Source organism: Pseudorca crassidens, chromosome 17 (genome assembly GCF_039906515.1).
Source record: "Pseudorca crassidens isolate mPseCra1 chromosome 17, mPseCra1.hap1, whole genome shotgun sequence".
Taxonomy (NCBI): Eukaryota; Metazoa; Chordata; class Mammalia; order Artiodactyla; family Delphinidae; genus Pseudorca; species Pseudorca crassidens.
Window position 1 is genome coordinate 35600190 of NC_090312.1, and position 27818 is coordinate 35628007.

General features: G+C 41.0%; 1 protein-coding gene across 6 annotated transcripts in view; it reads left to right on the forward strand.

Moving 5' to 3' along the window:
- NCALD (neurocalcin delta) overlaps positions 1-27818 on the forward strand; it is a 432221-nt gene that overhangs the window by 113683 nt on the left and 290720 nt on the right. For all 6 annotated transcript variants that reach the window (XM_067711605.1, XM_067711601.1, XM_067711599.1 and 3 more), the window contains exon 2: positions 22595-22647. The gene's annotated coding sequence lies outside the window, so the exon portion shown is untranslated. The remainder of the gene's footprint in view (positions 1-22594; positions 22648-27818) is intronic.

Consider the following 27818-nt stretch of genomic DNA (forward strand, 5'->3'; position numbering starts at 1 on the left):
CAGGATTTTCAATCCACGGTGACTTCTGTGATGCAAGAGTGAACTGCCCTTAACCAGGCTTGAAGTGAAAATAGACACCCTCCACCCCTTTCCCGAGGGTTAAAGTACAGCTCTCTCCAAATAAGTCCTCCTCACACATTCTTTTCTCAGTTGTTTTCCTCTCATCTCTCTCTTTGATATTCTTGTTGGTGAGGGGTCTGAGTCCTCTAACTAGTTCTTGGACACTAACTGTAAAATTCTGCCTTGGGTTTACTGTCTCTAAACTGAGAGAAAAGTTTCCACGTTGACATGCTGTTACACATGTAGTAAACCCACCAAACTCATTGAGGACGGTGTGTACTTTTAGGCCTAGACCAAGCTCTGCTAGGGCGAAATACGCTCTCCAGGGATTTGAGCAGGGCATTCCTCCCAGGAAAAAGGCCTCTAATCAATGGGTGATGCCCTGATTAGTGAAACCCACCGTACCATAGTAGGTGATTGGATTTTGACTAGAAAAAGGAGACCTTTTTTCCTTGATCAAAGCCTCAGGGGTAATTGGGTGCCAGCAGGGAGGCATTTCCTCTTGATTGTGGCCCTCTGTGTCTAGACTGGTGTGTTATTGCAGCCTTCCTCTGGACTTCCAGGCCACGCCAAGTGGAGAATTCTGAGCTCACCAATCAGCTAGGATGGCAGTTTTCAGAGAGCAGTTCCAGTTGCTTTGACTTTCTCTTTGAGGTCCTCATGCCTTGGCCTGGGGGTCTACATTCCCTGTATCAAACTGGCTTTTGAAAGAACCTCCTACTCTCTAGGTCAGGGGTCATTACAAATGTGGCCCCAAGCCACACATGGCCCACTGGAGAGATTTTTGTTTGGCTGTTTTGTTAGGTCTGCACAGTGTTTTAAAAGGCAAGTCATCTAGGCCTGTTCCTTTCAGCCTAGCTCGCACAGCTCCTGTGTGCTAACTGCACGTGCCTGTAGGCATTCAATCTTTACTACCTCTTTTTGGATCTTTTAGGATATCTTCCAGTGTGAATTAAGGTAAACTCACTGAAACAAGCCAATATGCCTTTGAGTAATCGGGAGGTAAGGTAAAAGCACTTTCTGTTGTAGTTTTCCATTTCCTTTGTCAATGATTTATTTGTTTTGGGGGAAGAGGAGTGATGGGAGAGTACCAAAAAGAAAGGGGCATGTCTCTTTCTGTGGCATGAAGGCTGCACAGGTAAGGGCTAAGACAAAAGAGAGGCATTTATTACAACAACAACAACAAAAGATACACCCCCGTATTTTCCCCCCACTGACAAGAATTCTTTAACACTTAAATTGAGAAATTAGTAAAACAGATGAGGGATGACTAAGTAGGCCTTTGGTCAATGATACTTTAATGGGACCAAAACCACATTGGGAAAATACACCTTTAACTCTGCCTTAAACTTTTCCAGAGTATAACCACAGCAGTGCCCATGAACCAAAACACCACCATGTCCACAGCAGCCCTGACCTATGGGACAGCTTGTCGGGGTACTCTTTGAACTAGAAAGTGTCCTTTTATGAGCCTGTCTCCATGTTATGAAGGTGGGTACACGGGCAGCTCACCTTGAATAGTTCCAGTGACAAGACGACTGTTGTCTTTGCCACATATGGAACTGGCAGCCCTTCAGGAGGCATTACCAACCCTCCGCTGCCCATCCCAACTGCCTTTTAATGGATTTACTATTACTAAGCTTACCTGGAAGGAACACCTGTTGGAGCTGGTCAACATGACAACCCGTCTGGGCTCCAGAATGTGTGTGATGTGGGCTGTGTGAGTCTAATTGTAGCAGCAGGAACCCACTTGTGTCTGTATTCTCATCTCAAATCCAGAATTCTGTTGGAACCAGGGTTTGATTTACCTGGCCATCGAAGGAAACCATTACACTCCCACTTGCTCCTGGATCTGTGGTCCTTTCTAGGGGCTGCAGAAAGCTCATTCTCTCTTGCCTGTGCTCCCCCCATTCTACTCAGGACAACAGCTAAATGGTGGAGATCGGTTCTTTCCTTGCTGTGGGTTACTTTTCTCCAGGATAACACACAAGCTCAGTGTTGTAGAACCTGTTAAAACTATAGGCTTTAATTCTTGCAACATATTATAGTGGGAAGTGAGCAAAGCTAGTTGTGCTTTTCTTGTGTGTTTACATACTACCATTGATTACAAGAATGATAAACACTTATCCAGTGCTTACTAGGAGCTAGACTTTATGCAAAATCATTTAATCCTCACAGCCCCCTAGGAGGTAGGGATTATCACATTGTTGTTTTACAGGCACAGAGAGGTCAAGGAACTGGCTTGAGCTCATCTGGTGAGTAAGTGGCGAGGAGAGGGAGTCGAATCCAGGCAGCGTGGCTCCTGAATCTTTGTTTCTAATCATCACTGCCTGGACTTTCTCAGATTGATGCAAAATTTAAATGAGATTGTATTTGAAAGTTAAATAAACTCCCAACGATTATACAGATATCAATTATCACTCTCCTTTGGTTTCCTTAGGGGAGAATGTTAGGGACAGGCATTCCTTCGGAAGACAGTGGAAATGTGAGAAAGAACAGCAGCAACATGTTCTGACAATGTCACCATCATGGTCATTGTATTAGTTTTCTGTTGCTGGGGGCTTGGGTTTCAGACAACACAAGTTTATTATCTCATAGTTCACGAGGATCGGGAATCCAGCACAGGCTGGCTGGGTGCTGCTCAGGGTCTCCCCAGGCTGAAATCAAGGTGGTAGCAGGGACTGTGATCTCAGCTGAGGCACAGGGTTGTCTTCCTAGCTCACTGGCTGTTGGCAGGATTTACTTCCTTGATATTGTAGGACTGACATCCCTCTTTTCTTGCTAGTAGTTGGCTGGGACCGCCCTGAGCTCCTCGAGGACACCTGAGATTCCTCGCCAGCTGGCTCCCGTAGGCGCTTTGCAACATAGATGTTTGCTTTCTTCCAGGCCAGCAGGAGTGCATCTCTCTCTAGTTGGCTAGGATGGAGTGACAGTCCCATCTCCATTAGTCATATAATGTAACCTAATTGAGGAAGTGACCATCCCACCATATTCACAGGTTCCCACTTGAGGGGAGGAGATTACACAGGTGTGTACACCTGGGTGAGGGAATCTTGGTGGACATCTTAGAATTCTGCCCACTATAGTTGTTGTGGTTTGGGAGCCCATAGGGGTCTCAGCAACACTGCTAAAGTGAATGTTAGAAAATTGTGGAATGGGTTACTAATGAATATGGATACGTCACCCAAACATACTTACATGCTATTCTGGTTAATGCTGCAGAATCTGGAGCCTTCTGCTTAAGTCTTCTAGGGGCTTTGCTGCCAAGGGAATAATCAAGGCCACCAAATGCCAGGTGGTAAGAATTGCCAGGGGAGTTTGTGGACTTGATTCTGATGAAAGTTGATGCAGCATCCTTTGCAGGCTCGCAGGCTCACCCTGTTTCCTACATACTCTGCAAACCCCATGCAGAGTACTATGTGATAAGCATTCCTTATCCAGAGCAAGGATTGTTCTTTGCGAGAATATAATTATTGCCTCTGTCTCACAGGCCTATAGGCAATAGTTTTCTTTCCGCATGGTGTGGACAGAGCCTGTGTGGGAAGGCGCTGGTTTCATTTCTGTCACATTTCACTTGTCCATTTCCTGAGGGCAATTTAAATCCCCAAATTGGTTCAGTGGAGAATTACCACAGAGCAGCTCAGGGTCAGTTTAGTACAGTAAGGCAATGGCCATCGGGAAGTTCCAGTGAGTCAGGGGCCCTAGAAGGCCCTATAAGAAGCAGCACTGTCCTCACCAGCTGGAAATTTTGTTGGTGAGGTTAAGTATCTGCACACCGATGAACTCAGATTACCTAGGGGTGAAGGCAGGGAAGAGAGCGACTTTATCTGGACACAGGTTGAGTGCTTTGAAACTTCAGGTATTGAAATAACAAAAATATTTTATTGATATAAGATGTTTTATATACAAAGTGCTATCAGTTCAGGTCAAGATCCTTTATTTAGTTTTCCTCAAGATTTAAAAACAACAACTGTATCTCATGGTCAAGAAGGAGGCAAACTGATGTGAAGCACTTCAGTTTGCTCAAATAATTGGGTCCCTTCCAGTTCTAGGCTAAAGGCAGTGGCCTGTCAGGAATATTTAAGTGATGGTACTGAGAGCATTCTTTTATCTTTAAAATTATGAATGTAATATAGTCATCCCTTGGCACCCGTGGGAGATTGATTCCAGGACCCCTGCAGATGCCAAAATCCACAGATGCTCAAGTCCCTTGTATAAAATTGCCTAGTACAGTGGGCTCTCTGTATTGGTGGGTTCCTCATCTGTGGATATGCGGCTGGTTGAATCCGTGGATGTGGAACCTGTGGCTATGGAAGGCCAGCTGTACATGCTAATTGCAAAAAATAAAATTAGAAAAATAGAAGAAAGTAAAAAAAATGCTTATAATTCCAATAACAGTTGTTGATATTTTGGCATGTGGATGAATATTATAGACACACACACCAATTTGGTAATTTCATTTAAAAGATTTTTACAAGTATTTTTTGAGGTTTTTAACATGGCATTAAATATTCTTCTATAGTATAATGGTGTGATGGTTAAGAGCACAGAGTCTGGGATCAGATCAGATCGCCTGAGTTTGAACACTAGCTCAGCACTTTCTAATTTGGTGGCCTCGGGCAAGTTACTTAACTTCTTTGCCTTAGTTTTCTCTGTAAAATGCAGGCAATAATAATACTTACATCATAGGATTATAGTAAAGATCAAATGAGTTAATTTATTTACAGTAAGTTATTTATAGTAAAGATTTAAAGTTAATTTATAGTAAAGATCAAATGAGTTAATTTATTTATAGAGCCTGCTACATGGTAAGTGCTGTGTAACATTTGCTTTTATTAATGGTTGCATAGAATTCCATCTTCTGGGTGAGCCATAACTTATTTATCATCCGTTGCTTGCTATTTGGATGTTTTTGATTTTTGATTATTACAAATTATGAAACCCTTGTATACACGTTTTGTGTGCCCATTTAAAAAAATTGTTTCTATAGCCTATGTTTCAGGAAATAAAGTTTCTGGACTAAAATATATTAATATTTTTATGGTTTCTGTTATATATTGGCAAATTAATCTGAAAGATTGTACCAGTTTACACTTCTACAGTACTGACAGTATCTGTTGTTCTCAGTTGTTGAGGCAAAAGTAGTACCTTACATTGTTTTCATCAGCATTTCTTTGATTACAAGTCAGAGAGAGATTTTTCCAAATGTTTATATCTGCAATTTACATTTATTCTTTATAAATTATTGCTTCCTGGCCTTTACTGATTTTTACATTTCTCTCTTAAACTGACATTAAGTGCTTCTTCTGTATCAAAGGCATACTGAGTGCGCTTAACAATGATGATGAGGGGGACGGTGAAGACAGTTTCCCAAGGCATTTATCACAACCCACAGAGGCAGCTGCCTCCTATAGTTAAGTTCTCGTGCAAGGCTGGCCCAGCCCCTAATCTTCCATCAGAGGCATTTTGTCATAGCCTCCATGTTCTTCACATTCGTTATTATTATTATTTGGTTTTATTTCTATGGCAACAGCATAAACTTGTCGTGTAAAGAACTTATGGTACAGTTATTCGGGGAAGGGGTTGCCATTAGTGTTGCTAGAAACACTGCAAGAACAAGATGATATCCTGCCTCTGTAACTTCAGAAATCATTTCGAGGTGATGGGCTTTTCTGAATGAGATTTCATTAGCGACAGTTTTTGCCTTTACATTATGGTAAATATTGTGACTACCCGGGAGAGAATCCCTTGGTTTATTAAAGAGCTAAGAAGTCACTTAATGAGAAACTTGTCAGTAATCTTGTGAACACGTGGAGAGGAGTATTTATTTTTAAAGGCCTAGATGTACAGCGGGTCTCAGGAACAAGCACTGATTCACTGTTTAAATTAGCTCCTGAATTCTGCTGCCTTCCCTTTGGCTATGGAGACCTCTGGCTACATGATACGCTGTTGCTGAGTATTGAATATCAGCAGCAGTTGATAGTCTTAATTTGTGTTGCTGATTTTCTCCATGCAAATCTTGCCATGGCAGGCTAAACACATGATAAAAACGTGTTTTTAAAATAGCACAAAAACATGTAAACTTTGATGAAGGAAAACTTGTTCTGTTCTGGAAAATAGACCAAGATCAATGGGGAGCAGTTCGACATTTTCGTTTAATGCAAGGAAGAACTTTTTTATCACCTTTTTGAAGCAGTCACTGGGATTTTTCCAGCAGAGATAAGGTGATCAAAAGGTAATGGTTACTGGATTTAAGATGAAAAAGGTGTGACCCATGCACTGGGTAAGACCCTGGACTAGATTACTTCTAAGGTTTTTTCCAACTCTGAGATTCTACAATTATGTTAATTTTAAAAAGTCATGTGCTGGGACTTCCCTGGTGGTCCAGTGGTTAAGACTTCATACTTTCACTGCCAAGGGCCGGGGTTTGATCCCTGGTCAGGGAACTGACTGCATGGCGCGACCAAAAAAAAAAAAAAATCATGTGCCTACTTTTCTGAAGTAGTAAAATTCATAGAAACTGGAAGTGGAGTGGTGGTTACCAGGGACTGGAAGGAGGAGGAAAGGGGAGTTGTTATTTAACGGGTGTAGAGATTTGCAAGACGAAAAGTTCTGGAGCTCCGTTTCACACAAAGTGAACATACTTAACATGACTGCACTGTACACCTAAAAATGGTCAAGATGGTAAATTTTATTTTATTTATTTTTTTTACCACAATTAAAACAAAACAACCATGTGCCTACTGTGGGTTTCGTCCTAGGTCAGGGACTATAGGGGAGCCATAAGTCTAAGACAGTCCCTGCTCTCAGCTGGCTCACAGCCCACCTCTGCTGTGAGAAGCGAGGTGCCTGACCAGGAGCCCAGGGCCCTCATTAGCTGTGACGACATCACTGCCCCTGCTCTGTGGGCACTGCCAGAAATCCAGAGAAACAAAAAGGCGTCTCCCTTCTGCTGTCTGCCAGTCTCCTGCTAGTGCCTCAGCTAATAGAACCCAATAGGAAGCCAAGTGGTGAGTTAGTCTGAAAAACATGGTGTGCTGTCGGAGGAAGGTACGTCGAAGAGTGAGCGTGGGGTTGAGCACCATTAGGCACAGTCCACACCTTTGTCTCTTCTGCATCCGCACTCAGCCTTCTACCCACATACGAACTTGATAAAACAATAACAGCAGCATAGCAGTGCTTCTGCTGATACAACTGTCCCTTTCACAGTGAAGGCATGCTCACCCTTTCCCCGATAAGGCAGATGCAAAGTCTTATCAGTCAAGTGCATCCATATTTGAATGATCTTAGTTACTCTCACAGGTTAGTCAAATCCTATTTTATAACCCACAAGACTAAACTGTAAAGTTAACTATCAACCAGCAGTCCTTATATGACATCAGGGGAAAGGAAAAAGGAGAAAATGATTTCTATATACAAATATGTACATAAAAATCTAGGAATCAAATACACATAGTTGCTACAGTTCTCACTTCTGTAACTGGTCACAAGGCCATAATTGATATATAGCGATAGATAAACAGGGGATCTACATATATAGATCTATATCTGTAGCTACATATTTTCCTTCTTCCCTTGTCCACTTTCATGTTCCTTTTCCTTTTATCTAGTCCTTTGGTTTGTGAGGATTCTTTTTCCAGTGAGTTGATGCTTCATTCCTGAAGAGTCTGTGTCCTTAGTCGTCTCTCATTTATTGGACTGGTAAAATCTTTTATCAACTTTATTACTGAACATGTAATAAACAGTAATAACAGAACAAGTAATAAACAGAACCCCAGAGAATCCTTTGAATTACAGACATCCCTCTTTAGGTCCCCATTGTTCAGCAGCAATCTTATTTCATCTTTACAGTTGGGACCAATCACCTCAATGTGGACAGTGAAACCTTTCTTTGTCCATTGGTTCAATGGCATGAGGAGTCTAAAATGACCAGGAGGATGTCTCAAATTTGAGTTCAGTAGAACCATTTTTGTGCCTATAATGGAAATATTTTTCTTGAGAACTAATAACTCTAAACCAGTGGAGCCCCGCATCTCAGGGATGGGAAGCAAAATTTTTGTGATTGATTATTAGGTGTAATAATAAAAGCAGACCCTTCAACTTTAATCCTTGGTTTCCAGATCCATGTATTCTAGTTAGGGAGAAATAGCACTTTATATGGGTTGTTGATTCAAAGCATATACTGCATTCTGTAAGATAGTTCCATAAATTGTCAAGGTGTTATCTCCCAGTTGGTGACTTTATTGAGCCTTCAGTTGGTGATTCCACCATTCTGTCAGGCCAGCTGCTTCTGGATGATGGACATGTGGCAGGACCAAAGAATTTCATGGTCATAAGCCAGTTGCTGTACTTCTTTTGTTGAGAAATTAGTGCCTTGTTCAGAAGAAATGTTGTGAGGGGTACCATGATGGTAAATAAATATGTGGATGGTGGTGCTTGCAAAAGGCTAATCCATATCCAGAACGTATTTATTCCAGTGAGGACAGATCTTTGCCCCCTTCTTTCTGGAAGGGGACCAAGGTAATCAACCCTCAGCAGATGGCTAGCTGGTCTGCCAGGGCTCACTGTTGGCTCCTGCTGTTAGGAGGTTGAGTACTCAGCAGTGGTGGTAGCAAGATTTGCCTTGGTGAGTCTATGCACAGCCTGATTGATTGCTGCCATAGACGCTCTGAAGATAAGTCCTTGGAGAAAGCACTGGAGTAGCTGGGGAAAAAAAGGCTGACTGTCGTCTGACATCCTCAGAATGTGTTATCTTGTCTACCTTACCATTGAGAGCCTCTGCAGTGGATGCTCTTTTGTGGGTATTCACATAGGATACAAATATTTCATACCCTTTGCCCATTCCAAAATCCATATACCTATTCCACAGTCCTCCTTTTTACCAGTTTTCCAATTCTCTTCTTTCTAATTCTCTGACCATTTGGCTAAGTCATTAACTACTACTTACGAGTGAGTATAGATTTGTACTTCTGGCCATCTTTCAGCCTGGACAAAGTGGATATCCACATGTACTGTGAAGTTCTACCAACTGGCCGGATTTTCTTTCTCCACTGTTTTTTAGGGCCACCCCTGAGTGAATATGCAACAGTCTGTTTCCAGCTAGTGCTGGTATATAATGAAGAATTATCTATAAAACATACCCAAGTTTTTTTCCCAGCATTAACTGGTTATAGGGAATCCCTTATGAGGTCATAGGTGTGGGCTGAGAAAGAGAAGGCCATGTAGCACGAGTAGGTGGCCATAGGAATCTGGGTTCCTAATCATGTGACTTACTGTACCTTCTGGACCTGCTACAGACCTATCTTATATACATCACTTCCACTTGGTGACAGAGTGTGACTGCACTTAACCGATTTTATGGATTGGTGGATCAAATGACATGGTTGGTTTATGGTGGGCAGCTCAGGTCATGTGGTCATCAGGTGTCCAAGGCCAGGAGTTCTGCCTCCACAAGAGCCTAGGAATGGACTTTCAAGGGGAAAAATCAGCAGCTATTTCTCAGAGGGTGAAAATTAGCAGAAGAGGCTGGTTTTGCTCTAAAATATTAGTATTCAAAGTTGTGATTTTTGTATGACTTGCCCCAGGATTGTTAAACCGTCCCCTTTTGTATCTGGGGGTTGAGCTATAACACTTTTGGGGATCACGAGGAGATTCATGGGGAATGGAGGCCATAGAGTTCTACATATCAATCAGCATCTTTCCTTTCAAGTTTTCTTAGTTGAATTATATTCCTTCCTAGTCGACTTTTTCTAGTATTGATTACAGAAATGTACTGAGTATATTTTAACTCACCTTCCCCAAATATGAATCTTTATTGCTTTATATACCTATCATACTTCTCCCAAATTTGGAAATTATCAGATGCTTCTTTAGATCCTTTTTCATGCTTCTAAGGACTTTACTGGAAATATTTTTTCTTCTTTTTAAATCAAGCTACTTTACTGTAAAACAAGACACAGATAGAACCTCCCTTCCAAATCAAATATGTAGCTTAGTAAAGCATATATTTGATAAGGCAAAAGCACTTGTAACTACCACCCAGGTCAGGAAATAAAAATTTGCCACCCACTCTAGAAGCCCTTTCCGTGTGCCCCCATCTCAGTCATAATCCCCTACTTCGCTTTGTAAGTAACCATTATCGAGGTTTTAGTAGTAATCACCCAAATGGGCATCCTTAGGTACTATAGTTTAACAGCTTTTGAAAATGAATTTACTCATCAAAAAAACACTGCTACACCATTCTTTTTATCTATAGATTCCTGATCCATCCTTTTCTTTTCCTTATAGTTTATCTGTGGATGAACCCAGCCTTCTGACCTGTAGAGTTGCTCGTAGTCGTGGCACATTTCACTGTGTTCCTCTGTCTTCTGTATTGCTGTAGAGTGGTAGCTGGATTTAGAGGCTTGATCAGACTCAGATACAATTCCTTCGGCAACCCTGTAAGAGTGTTCTTCTGTCTGGAAGCGTGTGATATCTGTCTTGTCCTTTTTGTGATGTTAACTATTGTTGATGCTCAATGCTTAGATTCATTTATTTGTTGGGGTTGGTAAAATGGTGATATTCTAATTTAGACTTTTCTTTTTTCACTTATCAGGTGGAATACTTTTATAAAGAATTGCTTCCCCTCATCTGTTTTTTGATTATCCAGTGGTATAGTTCACATAGGAGAGACAAGATAAATATTTGACTCTTTTATTTACCAAGTTTCAAAATCATGAATCTGGTTCCCTTTCATCCTCCAAAGGGGTGTGTGTGTGTGTGTGTGTGTGTGTGTGTGTGTGTGTGCGTGTGTGTGTGTGTGTGTGTGTGTGTCTGCATGACTTTGTGGACTTAAGCATATTTGATGGGTTCCATTTAATTGCAGTTATCTTTTTGGAAGCTCAAAGCCCAGTAGAAGCCTCTTAAAGTTGGCTCCTGTTTATTTTTCCTGGATGCCCTTTGTAGATATAAAACTCCATGGACTGAAAACTCAAGAACTACTTCTCTAGACCAACCTTTTCTCCATTCATTTATGGCCTTAACTGACCAGGGAATATATTTAAAGAGCGGGCACACCCTCTATAGAAAGGGAATATGTGCTTTCTGTTTACAAATATTCCTGGCTTTGTATTTAGAGCCCAGAGCACTGGCTTCCTGTTGGGCTATTCTCCTCTGAAAAGGAGATTGCTTTGCCAGTGTTGTCCACCTTTTCCGGAAAGATTTGATATTAATAGTTTTTCTCTAGAATGACTTATTCTTCTATGAAGCATGTGCTCTTGCCTAGTCAAATATCTGGAATAAAATTAAAAACAGCTGAAACACTTACTCCCCCCCACCCTTAAAATTCTCTGTGTAATCCAATAAATAACTGTGAATTAACCTTTGGGAAAAATAAATTAATCTTATTAAATGTGAGATTGCCTCAGGCTTCTTTGTGTGTGGTAGAAGGACTTGCATTCAAAATGTGCTGTGCCTTGAAAATGTAATTTCCTATCCTCAAAGGAGATTTATCGTATCCCTCCTCTCTTGGTAACTTGCTTTTCCTTTAGCTCAAATGCTGTGTTTTCTGTTTTCATCTTCTCAAGCGTGGACAATTCTGAACATTTTAACCCTCTCAGTTCTGTTTCTGTGACAGTCACTTTCTGGCAACAGGGCTCCTGTGAGTTTATGGTGAAAAATTGACAGAAGAAGTAATACTTGAGCCAGCATACAAAACAGAACCTCCCACAGGAGAGAATAAAAGTGGTTTTGAGAAGCTTATGGCATCAGTATCTGTGACAGTTTTCTTTTGGTTTATATTATTCATGTTTCCAGGCCGGGTAATATTGATTTCCTCTTCTGGAGGAGGTCTATCTGATTCTCTGGGCTTAAGTCCTTAGCCTGATATTCAAGGCCCTCCACAGTCTTATTACCATCCTCCCCCACAAACCCTCAGTGACTCCCTATTGCCTGTTGGACTGAGTGCGTACTTTCCCTACGGTTCCAGTTTACCTCCCCAAGCGCATCTCCTTGGCTTTCCTGTGGACACCTCTTCAGATCAGCTATATTAGATTGCTTCCATTTCCCTGGTATACCCCCCGCTTTCCTACCTTGGCTTTCACGCACATAATTCCTTCCATTTGGAATGACCTTGTCTCCCATCTCTACCTGCAGAAATCTTATTATTTTAAAACCAACTTGAAATTCCTCCTCGCCCAGGAATTTCTTTCTGATTCCTCCAAAGGAATTACTTCATTCCTCCTTTGAACTCCCAAGCAATTTGTTTATGCAGTTGCTTTGTATTATTTTGTTATATGGGTAAAGATGGCTGTTGCTATCATTTATGTATTTGTCTGATACACTTGCTTATGGGGTACAAATAGGATGAACATATATGCAGATGTTCTTGAGACAGTTCCAGTTTTCCTTGGACAGTCTCAGTACAGGTGCTGTCCTACTACCTTGTCTGATTAGTCCCCTCTTGCATTCTCAAAAGTGTCTTGATTTGAATGATAAATGACCAGTCACCCTTGGAAGAAGTAACTGGGGGATTGAGGCTGCCTCATACTCATGCTTGAATCACCAGTCATTTAGCAGGAGGGGTGGTGGAATCCATGTATGGTGGGCAAAGAAGTTCACAAAAAGGAGACTGTCTTGTGCTCTGGGGCAGGGACCACTTTGCAGAGGCCATCAGGAAATGCTAAGGAGATTAGTTTTGACTCCTGCCAGAGCTAGTCCTCCTAATGGCACTGCCCAGAGCTATTACTTTCCCATCAGAAAGTTAGATTCCCTGAGGGTTTAATAAACAATTTCTCCCAACATGAAAAGCTGTGGGCATTGTTTCCCCCTTGGGTCAGTGCAGTTAGAGCTTCAAAGGAGAATACTTGGGCATTGTGTGGAATATTTAATACACAAGTGAAAGGCATCTTATTTATTTACTTATTATTTATTTATTTTCCACTCCTTTTTATTTTTAAAATTAGCCTACAGAAAAGTTGACAGAATAGTACACAGTCATAGTCCCTTCATTTTGCTACATGTGCTTTTCCTCTCTTGCTTGTTCCATATATAGACGCATTGGATTAAGTTTGTGTTAAAGTAAGATTTATGTATAAATGTTCACATTCTCTTTCTGAATCACTTGAATATTGGTTTGAGGACATCATGATACTTCACCCTTAAATACTTCCACATGTTTCTCCTAAGAATATGGACATTCTTCTACATAACCACAATGTCATTACTACACCCAAGACAATTAACTGTAATTCCACAAAATCATCTAATATACAGTCCATATTCAAATGTCTTCAAACAGGTTTTGGATCCTGAATCCATTGGCTCCATTATGTCTCTTTCATCTCTTTTAATCTTGCAGTCTCTGTGCCTGTTTTCGGTGTTTGTGCGACACATATTTTTGACATACAGTGTTTGAAATTCTTTCCCCCCTCACTCTTTAAAGAATTTTGCCTTTACCCACTTAGATTCTTCTAAAGAAAGTTGCATCATTGCCAGATCTGCTCTCTCCTTTTTTGAATTCACTGATGAAGAATCCAGAGATGGGTTAATGGGCTAGAGGAAATGAGGGGTGGGAGGAGGGGTGTGTTCCTTGGAAGTTGGTCCTGAGGCTTTAGAAAGACCTGAGTTCCTCTCCTACCGCCCACCCCTCACTCTGTAGCTCTGAGATATGGGGGCTTGGAGAGGAGTGGAAGGAACTTTGAAGAAGTATTGTTGTGAGTTAGATATTGGATTCTCTTTAGTGTTCTTCCAGAACCAGGAAAGATGATGCTTATTAGTCACTTGTGGACTATATTTCCCTGAATGTGACATTCCCCCAAGATGAGGCTTCAGGGGAAACCAGTATTTATTCTGCTCAGTCTTTTCTCTTCAAAGGAGAAATCATTAACTCCCATAGAGAGAGAAAGCTTTTTTATAGCTGTGGTCTTAAGCCTTAGAATGTCTTAAGAGGATTTTATCATATCACAGAGTTTTATCATCCAAATTGGGACACGTTTGAGAGTGAAACATTTATAGTGAATATGAAATAATTATTGATAGTGAAATAATTATTTTGGGGCCATATGCTTAAGTCAGAATGGTGTCAGGCAAACCAAAATATATGGGTACCCTGGTTATATATGCCTGTTGTTTGCACCACAATTTATCTTGTCCAAATGGATAAAAGTTATAAATAAACATGATGGAAAAAATGAATGCATGTACACTACTATACATAAGTATTAGATTAAACCATATGAAACTGCCTTATAAAAGTAGCAATTTCATGAGCTATCTATAGAGATTTCAAAATTTTGGCGTGTCTGCTGTTTATTTCTTTGAGTAGTAAATTCTTTGAGGATAAGAATCATTCACTTTTCACTCTGTTATTTATTTTTCATTCATTTATTCATTAAACATTTATTGAGCACCTACAACATGCAGGCACGATGCTAGATGCTGGGGATAGATCAGTGGCACAGAGCGGGGTACCTGCTATGCAAGAGCAATATAATGTATTTGTGCCCTTTTCTCTATTCTAGTTAGAATTGAGCATAAATATCAAAGCATAGTAGGTTCATGTTTGTTATTTGATGTCCAAAAAACCCTAAAATACAAATTGAAGTACAAAATGTTTTTGCTGCCATTCTTGTGGCACCCTCATAAATTGATATCTGAGGACGTATGTCCCTCTGTATCCTTTTCATTGTGCAATAAGGATTCACATGCCTCAAAGACATGAAAAGATTTTTGCAAGGAGAACCGCAAGGAGCTTAGAGCAGAAGAAGAATGACATGGAAGTGCATTAGGCATCATGGGTGCTCTGATTTAAGTCTGCTCAGGGACCTGTCTGAGCTGCAAGGGAGGATGTGATCCTTAGCTGCTCGGTGGGAATTAGTGGAAAGCTATTCATAGAAGCACTGAGGCTGGAGATACCATGCATGGGCTTAAAAGTTTTATTGAGTGCTAGGCCTCTAGAGATTAACTTTGGGCCTAAACCATCCCTACTTCACAGAGGTAAGTGTCCATTGAGGATGGTGGGCTTTGAGCTAATTACCACAAAAGTAAGCATATAGCTATCAGTCGTGATAAGTGCAATAAGGGAAAAGAATAGCAGGTTGCAGAGTATGTAGGAGAAAGACCAAATTTGGGGGTCAGGGAAGGTCTCTCTGAGGGAACCACCTTGAACTTGAGACTCAAAGGAGGAGGGCAGCAGACCCCACAGAGGGTTGTACAGCTGGAGCTGAGCAGTGGAGGAGGAGGGTAGTGCCAGGTGAGGATAAGGAATTTTCATCTTGAAAGAAGTAGAATTGTTAGATGGACCCTTTTGGAGGTGTGGTGGCAAGGGGTTGATCAATTAGGACATGGACACCTGAATATCACAATGGAAATGAATCAATGGAAAACTGTAAGCAGTTTGACAAGGCTGGGATGTGGAGTGTGAAGCAGGACACCATCTTGAATATTGAGTTCTTACGATAAGTAACAGGGAGGCATTGAAGAGTGGGTATGAGTGGGGTAATGACGTATCAAATGTGCATTTGAGAAAGAGAACTCTCAAGGATGGATGAATTAGTTGAAGACATCAAAGGCTGGAAGACCTTGCAATTGTCTAACAGATAGGGGATGAGGTTTGATCTAAGGTAGTGGCAGTAAAGAGACAGAATAGGAGACTAAGATGCTCAGTAAGCACAATCTATAGAATTTGGTTATTGACGAGAGGAGAAAGTGGAGGGGTATTAAATGATGTTCAGGTTCCTGGCTCGTGTGATTAGTGGAAAGGGGTAGCAAGAGGGGGACCGGTTTGGGCAACAGATGATGAGTTAGATTTGTCCCTGATAAGTGCCAAGTGTTTGTGGGAGATCCAGCCTGATGTTACCTAAGTAGCTGATGGGTTAATGTTTTCTGAGGTCGATGAAATTCTCTCTGAATATTTATTTTTTATTTTTTATTTTTTGCGGTATGCGGGCCTCTCGCTGCTGTGGACTCTCCCGTTGCGGAGCACAGGCTCCGGACGCGCAGGCTCAGCAGCCATGCATGGCTCACGGGCCCAGCCGCTCCGCAGCATGTGGGATCCTCCCGGACCAGGGCATGAACCCATGTCCCCTGCATCAGCAGGCGGACTCTCAACCACTGCGCCACCAGGGAAGCCCTCTCTGAATATTTTTGATATGTTAACATGGTATCTTTTGAGAGAGTTGGAAGCATTCAAACTACTTATAAAAGGGTTCTTGAATTTTACAACTGACAGATTGCTTTATTTTGAATTACTCATGACAGACTTATTTTTTTGTGTTTGAGAGACATTTGACTTTGTCACAGTTCTGAAAATATGTTATTTCTGGTATGTTTAGATGGTGGGTTTTTAAGAATGGTTAAATATTACAACTAGGCTTGCTGCGTTTTGTTTTTCCCGTTCAGTTTCCCGTTAAATATACAAGCATAACATCTGGCAATCTTCTTTTTAAGGACTGTAGAAAAAGAATAGCAAGGATTAGATTTAGCACTTGACAAATCATCCAGTTGTAATATTTTCGTCTAGAGTTGAGTTCGAAGCTGACTGAAATGTCCACGTCAGGAGCAACACTGTGTAATGTCACAGAGGAGTCACTTAGGAGAATTCCTAATATGGTCGGGCATTCTTTAGATGCATGGAATCGCCCATTTGTGCGGTATCATCTGAGATGGGAATGCAGCCCTAACACATCAAGGCCAGAATGACAGAATCTGCAGAGTACTTCCTGTCTGTAATTTGTCAGGCTACAGCCTTGTTGGCTGATGATGGCAATTCTTCCTTCTTTGCTTCATTTTTCAATGGCAGATCCTTGGACCCTGAACTGGAATGTCCCTTTCCCAGTTTGAAAGTCAAATATTCTTAGAAATGGAAGGGACTTTGATAATTATCTTCATGCAGACCCCTGGCATTTTTGCAGATGAGGAAAACGAGACACAGAGAGGTTAACGATTTGACCACAGCCATCCAGCTAATGACTGAACCCTCTGGCCCAGCTAGACGCCTCTTTCAGAATGGGCAGGATGGCAGCCTCCCGCTTCCTTTTAGTTTGTTATTTGCCAGAACTTAGAGTCTTTCTTCACTTTATAAAGCCTCTGGGAAATAGTCTAACTCCTTTGAAAGAAGAAAAGACATGTTTACTCAGAAAACTTATTTTTGTTTTTTTCCATATGGGTTTTGTTCTGAGGCAGGGTGGCTGCCCTCTCTTCTGAGAGAGCTTTCACCACACAGCGTGACATCTCTCTAATGGCTGGTGCAGCCCAGTTGGACATCTGTATAACAGTCACAGCAAAACCCCATGCATTTTGGAGCATGGCAGTGCCTCTGAACTCGGGACGCTAGATGCTAGAATGCTGGAATCTGATCAGCACCGTTGCCTGGGTCTTTAGGGTGAGTGATACCAGGAACTTCTTTAGAAGCAACTGTTTATCAAACTTTCAAAAGGATCATTGATTGTTAAAATTAAAAATCTCAGAGCTCTGTCCTAGGACTGAGCACCCCTGTGAGTCCTGAGCACCCATGGGGCTTCGCTGCTGCTGCAGGGCAGGCAGGCGGAAAGGGGGGCACAGCTAAGGGAAAGGGGGGAGATTCAAAGATGAGTTATGAGTGGGAAGAGGAAAAGAGCCCCTACGGTGCTGACCATCTACTGCCTCAGCACGGTGGGGAAAGGATTTGGGAGCCCTTTTCTCAGGACCCACAATGTCTACTTGGTCCCAGCTTTCTCTCCATACTTTCTGGCCTGGGTCTGGGGTGGTGGGCCGGAGCAGGTGGTAAGCATTGCTCTGGCTCGTCATGTTGTCTGTTCTCTGAGACGCCAAGTGCTTGGGTTTAGAACGCCAAGAGACTTTATTTTGCTTCTGTTGGAATGTCTCTTCTGTGAGACAGTGGACACTGCAGGAGCCTCCTTCTGGAAAAAGGGAAGAATCTCAGGGGATAAGACCAGGAGGGAGAAGCATCAATTACTAGCTCAAAACAGAATCCCACATTTGTAAGAGCTCAGTTAAAGAAAAACGGGCTGTCGAGAGTAATCTTCTCAACCTGAGCTGTTTCCAAAAGCAGCAAGTGGGTGCTGCTATCTGAGCTAAGCACAGAATGATGAGAAAATGCATACTGGTGGATTTTCCTCAAATCTTTAGAGTAAACAGAATTTTTTTCTTGCTATGCAAACTTAATTCTGTACCAAAATGGTCACAGAATACTGCAGCTCTGTGGCAACTCAGACATGATCCTAGATGAACATGCTCTGTCCTTCCAGATCCCTTCTTCCCGCTTCTGCACGCTGTTTTGGGTCCTGGGAGGCTAGTGTCCATGGATCACATCAATCACTTATTTGGCCAATGGGAAGTCCTGCTTTACCATCCCTTGATGGTTTCTTTAATCCTGTCTATACTTTGTAAATAATCCCCTTAATAAAAACTCCCATTTGAGTGTGTAATCTCTTTCATGCTGGGACCCTGAACTGATAAATCATCTAATCCTATATGACCATTTTACAGATGAGGAAACTGAGGCACAGAAAAGCCCACTGACTTTTCCAGTGGTGTCCCTTTCCTCCTCCTTTTCCCAGCCATGATTGAGTAGTCACAAGTGAGACCTTGAATGCTGGACTGAGGATGAGATAACCTCTGAAACTAGAGTCTGCTCTGCTCTAATGTGATGACACATTTCTAAAAAACTTCCATTTATTTAAAAACTGTGCCCTTAAAAATGCTATTTTAAAAGACACAGACATAGAGAATGGATTTGAGGACATGGGGAGGGGGAAGGGTAAGCTGGGACGAAGTGAGAGAGTAGCATTGACATATATACACTATCAAATGTAAAATAGGTAGCTAGTGGGAAGCAGCTGCATGGCACAGGGAGATCAGCTCGGTGCTTTGTGACCACCTAGAGGGGTGGGATAAGGAGGGTGGGAGGGAGATGCAAGAGGGAGGGGATATGGGGCTATACATACATACGCATATAGCTGATTCACTTTGTTATACAGCAGAAACTAACACAACACTGTAAAGCAGTTATACTCCAATAAAGATGTTAAAAAAATGCTGTTTTATGTGGTATATGCATACAATGGAATATTATTCAGCCTTAAAAAAGAAGGTAATCCTGTCATATGCAACAACATGGATGAACCTTGAGGATGTTATGTGAAGTGAAATCAGCCAGTACTGCATGATTTCGCTTACATGAGTTATCAAAATAGTCGAACTCATAGAAGCAGAAAGCAGAGTGGTGGTTGCCAGGGGCTGGGGGAGAGGCAGAAAAGCGGAGTTGCTATTCGATGGGCATGAAGTTTCAGTTATGCAAGGTGAATAAGTTCTAGAGATCTGTGGTACAGCATTGTGCTGGTAATTAACAAGACTGTATTACACAGTTAAACATTCAAGAAGATAGCTCTCATGTTCTGTTTTTTTCTTTAACCACAAAAAAAGAAGCAAAAAAAGTATTTTAATAGGTCAAAAAGTAGTTAGAGAAAGGAGTCCCCCTGGGGGGACACTGTCCATGGGGGCATGGCTGGGCCAGCGGAGAGGCAAGAAATGCCTTCTTCCTCCAGGGTGGAAGCACCTGCTGCAGGACTGGGCTGGAGGAGCATGGGCTGAACTTATCTCCACCCTCCTCTCAACTCATGCCTCCTGCACCCATCTCCCAACATATGAGGAGCCTCTGACCATGAGTGAGTGATTGAGTGTGTGTGTGTGTGTGTGTGTGAGAGAGAGAGAGAGACAGAGAGACAGAGAGACAGAGACAGAGAGAGAGATGGGGAGGGAAGGAGAGAGAGAGAATGAATTTGCATTCTTCCTTTTATTAACTTTCCCAAGTTCTCTTGAAGAACCTTTTTTGACCTCTCGTATTTCATTGATTCTAAGACACGTTTTATTTTTTTCACATTTTAATACTCTGATACCAGGATGGGTCATACACTCGAAAGCATCTTTCATTGCTGTTGGTCAGGCGATGGTTGTGTTGTAGCTTCATTGTCCATGCGTGTGTGAACTTGGTAGTTCTGGCTGCATGATAACACGAGTGAAACTGCTCATTGTTTCAGTCAGCAGTCCATTCCATGATCATCTGAGGAAGGAATGTGGTCCTAGGTGTTGACTGAACTCTTCTGCTGACATCTGTTAGCAAGATTTTCTTGCCAGCATCAACACTGTGGAAAAGCATTAGAAGCTTAGAAGAAAATCCCAGATGCAGTACTTGAGCACTCCTTTAAGAAATGCTGCATCACTAAATCTCTTGGTGGTATAGAGGACAATATTGTGTGGAAAAACACAGTCATTGAACCCTGTGGCAAAAGTGATTCAGAAGAGTGGGTTTTAGATTTTTTGATGATGGCCATTCTGACTGGTGTGAGATGATATCTCATTGTAGTTTTGATCTGCATTTCTCTAATGATTAGTGATGTTGAGCATCCTTTCATGTGTTGTTGGCAATCTGTATGTCTTCTTTGGAGAAATGTCTATTTAGGTCTTCTGCCCATTTTAGGATTGGGTTGTTTGTTTTTTTGCTATTGAGCTGCATGAGCTGCTTGTAAATTTTGGAGATTAATCCTTTGTCAGTTGCTTCATTTACAAATATTTTCTCCCACTCTGAAGGTTGTCTTTTAGTCTTGTTTATGGTTTCCTTTGCTGTGCAAAAGCTTTTAAGTGTGGAGAAAAGGGAACACTCTTGCACTGTTGGTGGGAATGTAAATTGATACAGCCAATATGGAGAACAGTATGGAGGTTCCTTAAAAAACTAAAAATAGAACTACCATACGAACCAGCAATCCCACTACTGGGCATATACCTGAGAAAACCATAATTCAAAAAGAATCATGTACCAAATGTTCATTGCAGTTCTATTTACAATAGCCAGGACATGGAAGCAACCTAAGTGTCCATCATTGGATGAATGGATAAAGAAGATGTGGCACATATATACAATGGAATATTACTCAGCCATAAAAAGAAATGAAATGGAGATATTTGTAGTGAGGTGGATGGACTTAGAGTCTGTCATACAGAGTGAAGTAAGTCAGAAAGAGAAAAATAAATACCATATGCTAACACATATATATAGAATCTAAGAAAAATAAAAAAGGTCATGAAGAACCTAGGGGCAAGACAGGAATAAAAACACAGACCTACTAGAGAGTGGACTTGAGGACACGGGGAGGGGGAAGGGTAAGCTGTGACAAAGTGAGAGAGTGGCATGGACATATATACACTACTAAACGTAAAATAGATAGCTAGTGGGAAGCAGCCGCATAGCACAGGGAGATCAGCTAGGTGGTTTGTGACCACCTAGACGAGTGGGATAGGGAGGGTGGGAGGGAGGGAGACGCAAGAGGGAAGAGATATGGGAACATACGTATATGTATAACTGATTCACTTTGTTATAAAGCAGAAACTAACACACCATTGTAAAGCAATTATAGTGCAATTAAGATGTTAAAAAAAAGAGTGGGTTTTGAATGTGATATCTAAATCAAATTGGAGCAACTAACCAATTTATTTCACTAATATTTTTACATTTTCATGAATATAATAAAACCCATGCCTAAGTAAATCTAATAGAGCTTTTTCAATAAGTACAAGATAAAAATTCTAAATCTTAGTACTGTATCACAGTTTAATTTGCAACCATTTTTTCTTTCCTATTATTATGTAAAATAGCATTGTCTCTTACAACCAGTGAATCTTAATCAATGAAGTATGGTAATGAAGTAGGAAGTCAATTAAATTATCAGTATGAATCAAAAGATGAGTTGGAAAGCTAAGACCTGAGGAATAAGTTTAGTAATTCTTTTGCTCAATAAATGTTTATTAAGTGTCTGCTGTGAGACCAGTGCTGGGATAGGCATGAGGATACAGCTGTGAACAAAGCAGATATGATCTCTGGGTGCACAGGGAAGACAAGATATATTGAATAAGTAGTTGCATGTACGATATTACAGAAGAAGACTTGCAGGCTTATTTGAAGTGTAAATAGAGGAGCTTAAGATGGTCAAGGGGAGCAGATGGCCTGAGTGAGGAAGTGACACTTAAGTGGAGAATGGAAGGACGAGTAGGAGTTAGCCAGGGGAAGAGGAGGGCAGTCCTGGCAGAGGGGATGGTGTGTGTGAAAGCTGGGATGTGCCAAGGAGTGAGGGGCTGAAGCAAGTCCAGTGTAGTAGGAGCCCAGACAGTGCTACGGGGATGAGAGACAAGGCTAGAGAAGTAGGTAGGCATCAGATCATGAAGGTCCTTATAAGTCGTGCCAAGGAGCTTGGCCTTTATCCTGTGGATAAGAGGAAGCTGTGGAAGGGGTTTCAGGAGGGGTGTGGTATGTCATGCTCAGATTTTAGAATTTCACTCTGGCTGCTGTGCAAAAATGGGGTGCTGTAGATCAAGGGCAGATGAAGGGAGCATGGCTGTAGTCACCTTCACTTGATTTGAGACATGGTAGCTGGGAGGGGTAGAAGATATCAAATGATGCAAGGGAATCCTGCAGCAAGCAATAGCCCCCATCACTGACTGCCTTCCTCAGATATTACATCCTTAATTCCTGATAACCTGAAGATAATAACTTTATTTTTGACAGAGTGACGACTTCTGGCTTGAGCCTGCAGTGTGCTTTGAGAGATCTTCCGCCAGGTAAGTGCAGAACAAATTTCCTCAGATTTATAAACCATGCTTTTCTCCCAAGACTTTCCTAAGACTCAAATCCAACATCTTATTTAATCCTTACAACAGCCCTATAAGTTAGGTGTATTTTATTGAGACACAGAGAGGTTAGGCAACTTGATCAACATGCACAAAGACGTTCATCACAGCATAAATTATACTTGCCAAATAAAACGAAACGAGGAGAGAATCTAAGTATCCAACAGTAGGCAAATTGTGTTAAATCAGTTATGGTACATCATTTGATGGAGGAACTTTAATAATAGTCTATATCAGATTAAGAAGTTTCTTTTCTATTCCTAGTTTGCTAAAAGCAAGTTAGTTGTCCTGGGTGTTGAATTTTATTGAATGCTTTTCTAATCTACGGAGCTGATGAAATGATTTTTATTCTTCATCTAATCATGGTAATTTATATTAATTGATATTCTAACATTAAATTACCTTGCATTTCTGAGACAAAATCAACTTGGTCATGATGCATTATCCTTTCTATATTTAGCTAAGATTTAGTTTTATCCTGAGATTGGATAAAATGTTTTTTTTCTGGTGTTTTCCTTGCCAGGAATGTTTTTCAAAATATTGGAATTGCTTGCTACTTGAATGTATGGGGGAATATGAGAGTAAAACAGTTGAGACCTGTTGTTTTCTTTGAGGGAAGAATTTTTACCTGCTGATTTAATTTCTGATTTATTTAGGTTTTCTGATTTCTTCTTGAGTCAGTTTTGGCACATTTTGTTTTTGATTATGTATACACATTTCTGTTGGATATGTATTGCAGCAAGGGAATTTCTGGATTATGGGGTAGGTGTGTGTTCAGCTTGAGAAGATACTATCAGTTTTTCAGAATGGTTCTATTAATTTAAAAATTTACATGCTAACCAGGAGTGTGTGAGAGTTCTGATTTCTCTGTATCCTTTCCAATACAAGGTATTTTCTGTTTTGTTGTTTGTTTGATTTTTCATTTAGTCTCTACTGCTAAGTGTGAAGTAGTATCATAGTGTAGTTTTGATTTGTATTTCCCTGTAGACTAATGAAGTTGGATACTTTTTCATATGTTGATTGACCGTTTGAATATCTTGTTTTGTGAGAAGCCCTTTCAAGTCCCCCCCCCCCAAAAAAAGTGAAGTGCTTATTCAGGTCTTCTGAAAAAAAATTGTGTTGCCTTATTGAATTGTAGACATTTTAATAATATGTATTCTGGATTTGAGGCCTTGGTAGGATATATATGTTGTAAATATCTACTTTTTTTTCCTGTGGTTTACCTTTTTACTCTTTTTATGATCAGAAATTTCTTTAAAATAGTGTAAATTATCCATTTTTTTTTCTTTGTGGTTGGTACTATTGTACCTATTTAAGAAATCTTGGCCTTATTCTAAGATCACAAAGAACTTTTATGTTTTCTTCTGAAAGCTATATTATTTTTCTTTTACATTTTGAGCCACGATCCGTCTGGAATTGGTTTTATTGTATATGATGTGAGGTAGAGGGTCAAGATTAATTTTTTCCATGTGGATACGCACTTGACCAGAAGCCATCCTTTTGTCATGGCACTATTTACCTATTTATTTATTTTGGTCAGGCTTACTGAGGTATAATGAACACACAGTAAAATTCATGCTCTCGAAATTTATGGTTTGCTAAGCTTCACCAAAGTGTACCATCCTGAAACCGCCACCACAATCAGGATGCAGAATGTACCTAACACCTGAAAGAATGCTCCTTCGTAGTAACAATCACTGATCTGATTTCTGTCCCTAGATTTTTTTCTTTTTTCAGAATATATAAATGGGGTCATACAGTATGTGGCCTTTTGTTTCAGATTTCTTTTAAAAAATCTCAAAGACTGTCAAAAATCATCCATGTCATTGCTAGTACCAGTCATTTGTTCTTTTTTATTGCTGAGTAGAATTCCATTGTGTGGATGCACCACAGTTTGTTTATCCATTAACCGATTGATGAACATTTGGGTTATTTATAGTTTTTGGCTCTTATGAATAAAGCTATTATAATTGCTCATTAATAGGTCTTTGTATGGATGTATGTTTTCATTTCTCTTGGGTAAATTACTAGGAGTAGGTTTATTGGGTCATATACTATATAGTATACTGGATTGTATACGTTTAACATTATACAAAAAAAATCCCTCCAGCTGTTCCCAAAGTGACTGTGCCATTTTGCATTCCATTCGGCAATACATAAAATTTTATTGCCCCACAGTCTCTCCACCACTTGGTATAATCAGTCTCCATAATTTTAGCAATTTTGAGTTGGTTTGTAGTATTATCTCGTTGTAACTTTAATTCTCATTTCCCTAATGATTAATGATGTTGAACATCTTTTTATGTGCTTCTTTGCCATCTGCATATCTTCTTTAGTGGAGTGTCTGTTGAAATCAGTCACCCATTTTAAGAATTAAGTTACCTATCTTTATATTATTGAGCTATAATAGAATCTATTCCGGATACAAACCCTTTATCAAATGTGTGCTTTGCAAATACCTTTTCCCAGGCTGTGGCTTGTTTTTCATACTCTTAAAAGCGTCATTCAAAGGGCAGAAATTTTTAATTTTCATGAAGTTCAATTTATCAATTTTTTCTTTGTTGGATAGCAGTTTTGTGTCCTAAGGAATCCTTGCTAAACCAAATATACAGAGATGTTCTTAATTTTTTTCTAGAAATTTTATAGTTAAAACTATAGTTAAACTATAGTTTAATATAGTTAAAACGTAAAAGTTTTGCATTTAGTTATATGACACATTTCGAGGTAGTTTTTGTATCTGGTGTGAGGTAAGGGTCATGGTTCAATTTTTTACATGAGTGTCCACATTTTCCAGCACCATATGTTGAAAAAGCTGTCCTTTCCCCCTTTTAAATACCTGCACACCTTTCTCTCTCCTCCTCCTCCTGGTACTCTAATTACATGCATGTTAGACTGTTTAATATTGTTCTACAGCTCTTGGACACTTTTTTTTTCTTTTTCTTTCTTTCTTTCTTTCTTTTTTTTTTGTGTGGCTGCGCTGAGTCTTCGTTGCTTCATTGCAGGGGCTATTCTTTGTTGCAGTGCATGGGCTTCTCATTGTGGTGGCTTCTCGTTGTGGAGCATGGGCTCTAGGCATGTGGGCTTCAGTAGTTGCAGCACATGGGCCCCAGAGTGCGTGGGCTTCAGTAGTTGCAGCGAGTGGGCTCAGTAGTTGCGGCTTGCGGGCTCTAGACCATGGGCTCAGAAGTTGTGGCACATGTGGCATCTCCCCAGACCAGGGATCGAAACTGTATCCCCTGCATTGGCAGGCAGATTCTTAACCACTGGATCACCAGAGAAGTCCACTTGGACACTTTTTAAAATTACCATTTCTCTTTGGGTAATTTCTATAGAAATGCTAAGTTCGTTGCTTCTTTTCTTTCACTGTGTCCTGTCTCATCAGCCAATCAAAGAATTCTTCACATCTGATATTGCATTTTATTTCTAGAATTTTTGTTTCTTTCCTGTAGTTTCCATGTCTCTGCTGAAATTCTCCATCTTTTCCTGGATTGTATCCTACTTTTCCATGTGAGCCTTTTACATATTAATCATAGCCATTTTAAAGTCTCTGATCATTCCAATGTCCGGGTCATCTCTCTGTCTAGTTCTGTTGGTGGCTTTATCTTGACAATAGGTTGTTTTTCCTTGGTTTTTTGAATGTCTCATAATTTTAATTGCATGTTGGATGTTGTTGGTAGAAGAGCAGTAGGTAATAAAGTTGATAATATTGCCACCCAGAAATGGGCACACTTCTTTTGCAAGGCTGTTAATGTAAGAATGGTTTGGTCCCTTGTTAGCAGTTAATAAGGTTAGTAGTTAGTAGGGAGTTTGGGTGGGGTTGGCCTCCTGGTTGCTATGGTTCTCTTCAGCCAAGCAGACTGCAGAGTTTTCCAGTGGTGGACTGAAGTTACCTCATGCTCAGTGTGTGGCCTGGTGTGCCAGAGGGTTTTTCTCACCGTCCAGACTCCATCCTCAGCTTTCCACTGAGGGGATCGCTCTCCATGTTGATGCTCCTCTCCTAGCTGTGAATGGCTTTTGCTCATTGCTCAGTGCAAAGCTGTGGCTATGTTAGGGGGTTCCCAGTTCTTCTGGTCCAGCTCCAATCTTGGGCAGGCCTTGGGACTGCAGCTTTGTCCATGTTCCTGTTCCTCTTCGTGGCATTCCACTTCTGCCTTGTATCTGTAGGTGGCTTGGGTGGGAGAGAGTTCCCTGCCCCTCCCTCAGTGGTAGCAGACCTCTTCTTTGTGTCAGTGCAGGATTCTGGGCCTGAGAGTCCCTTGTTCTTCCATCAGGGCAGGACCAGCAGCATCAGTATCACCTGAGAGCTTGTTAGAAGTGCAGAATCGCAGGTCCCATGCTCAGACCTGATGAATCAGAGTCTGCATTTTGACAAGATCCCTGAGGGATTCTTGTGCACTTTGAGAAGTAGTGTTTTACTGCACTGGTCCCCAACATTTTTGGCACCAGGGACCGGTTTCGAGGAAGATGATTTTTCCACGGATGGGGGTGGGGTGGGGGGAGGTTCAGGCCGTAATGCGAGCAGTGGGGAGCGATGGGGAGCGGCAGATGAAGCTTTGCCCGCTGGCCCGCTGCTCACTTCCTGCTGTGCGGCCTGGTTCCTAACAGGCCATGGACTGGTCCGCGGCCTGGGGGTTGGGGACCCCTATTTTACCCAATCACTGTTTTCTTTTCTTTCTTTCTTTTTTTTTTTTTTTTTTGCTAACTGTGCTTTTAATAATGAGATTAAAATCCTTCAAACTCAAAATATTGTGAAGGTAACCCTACTTTAAGAATAAGCTGGGTTGTAGTGCACACATATTTAAACTAAGGCATTTAAATGTTTTTTTCTAGTTAAATTATTGAATTTAATTGAACAATTATCATTGATATGCATAGTTAATGCTTCTTAGTTTCAAATTCTTCTTTGAGCTTTGTGTTCCTAGCACCCAAAAATCTTGACTCTTTCTTGTAGCAGGGATTTTTCTGTTGCTTCCTCTTATAAAGGAATTTCTTAGACCTTTGAAGCCTGCCTCCTAGGGGCAGTTCTTTCTTCCTCTCCACCTTGGGTTCAGCTCAAGCAACAGGTTCCTACATTGATGCTTCAAAGCCTGGCCTAAAGGGTT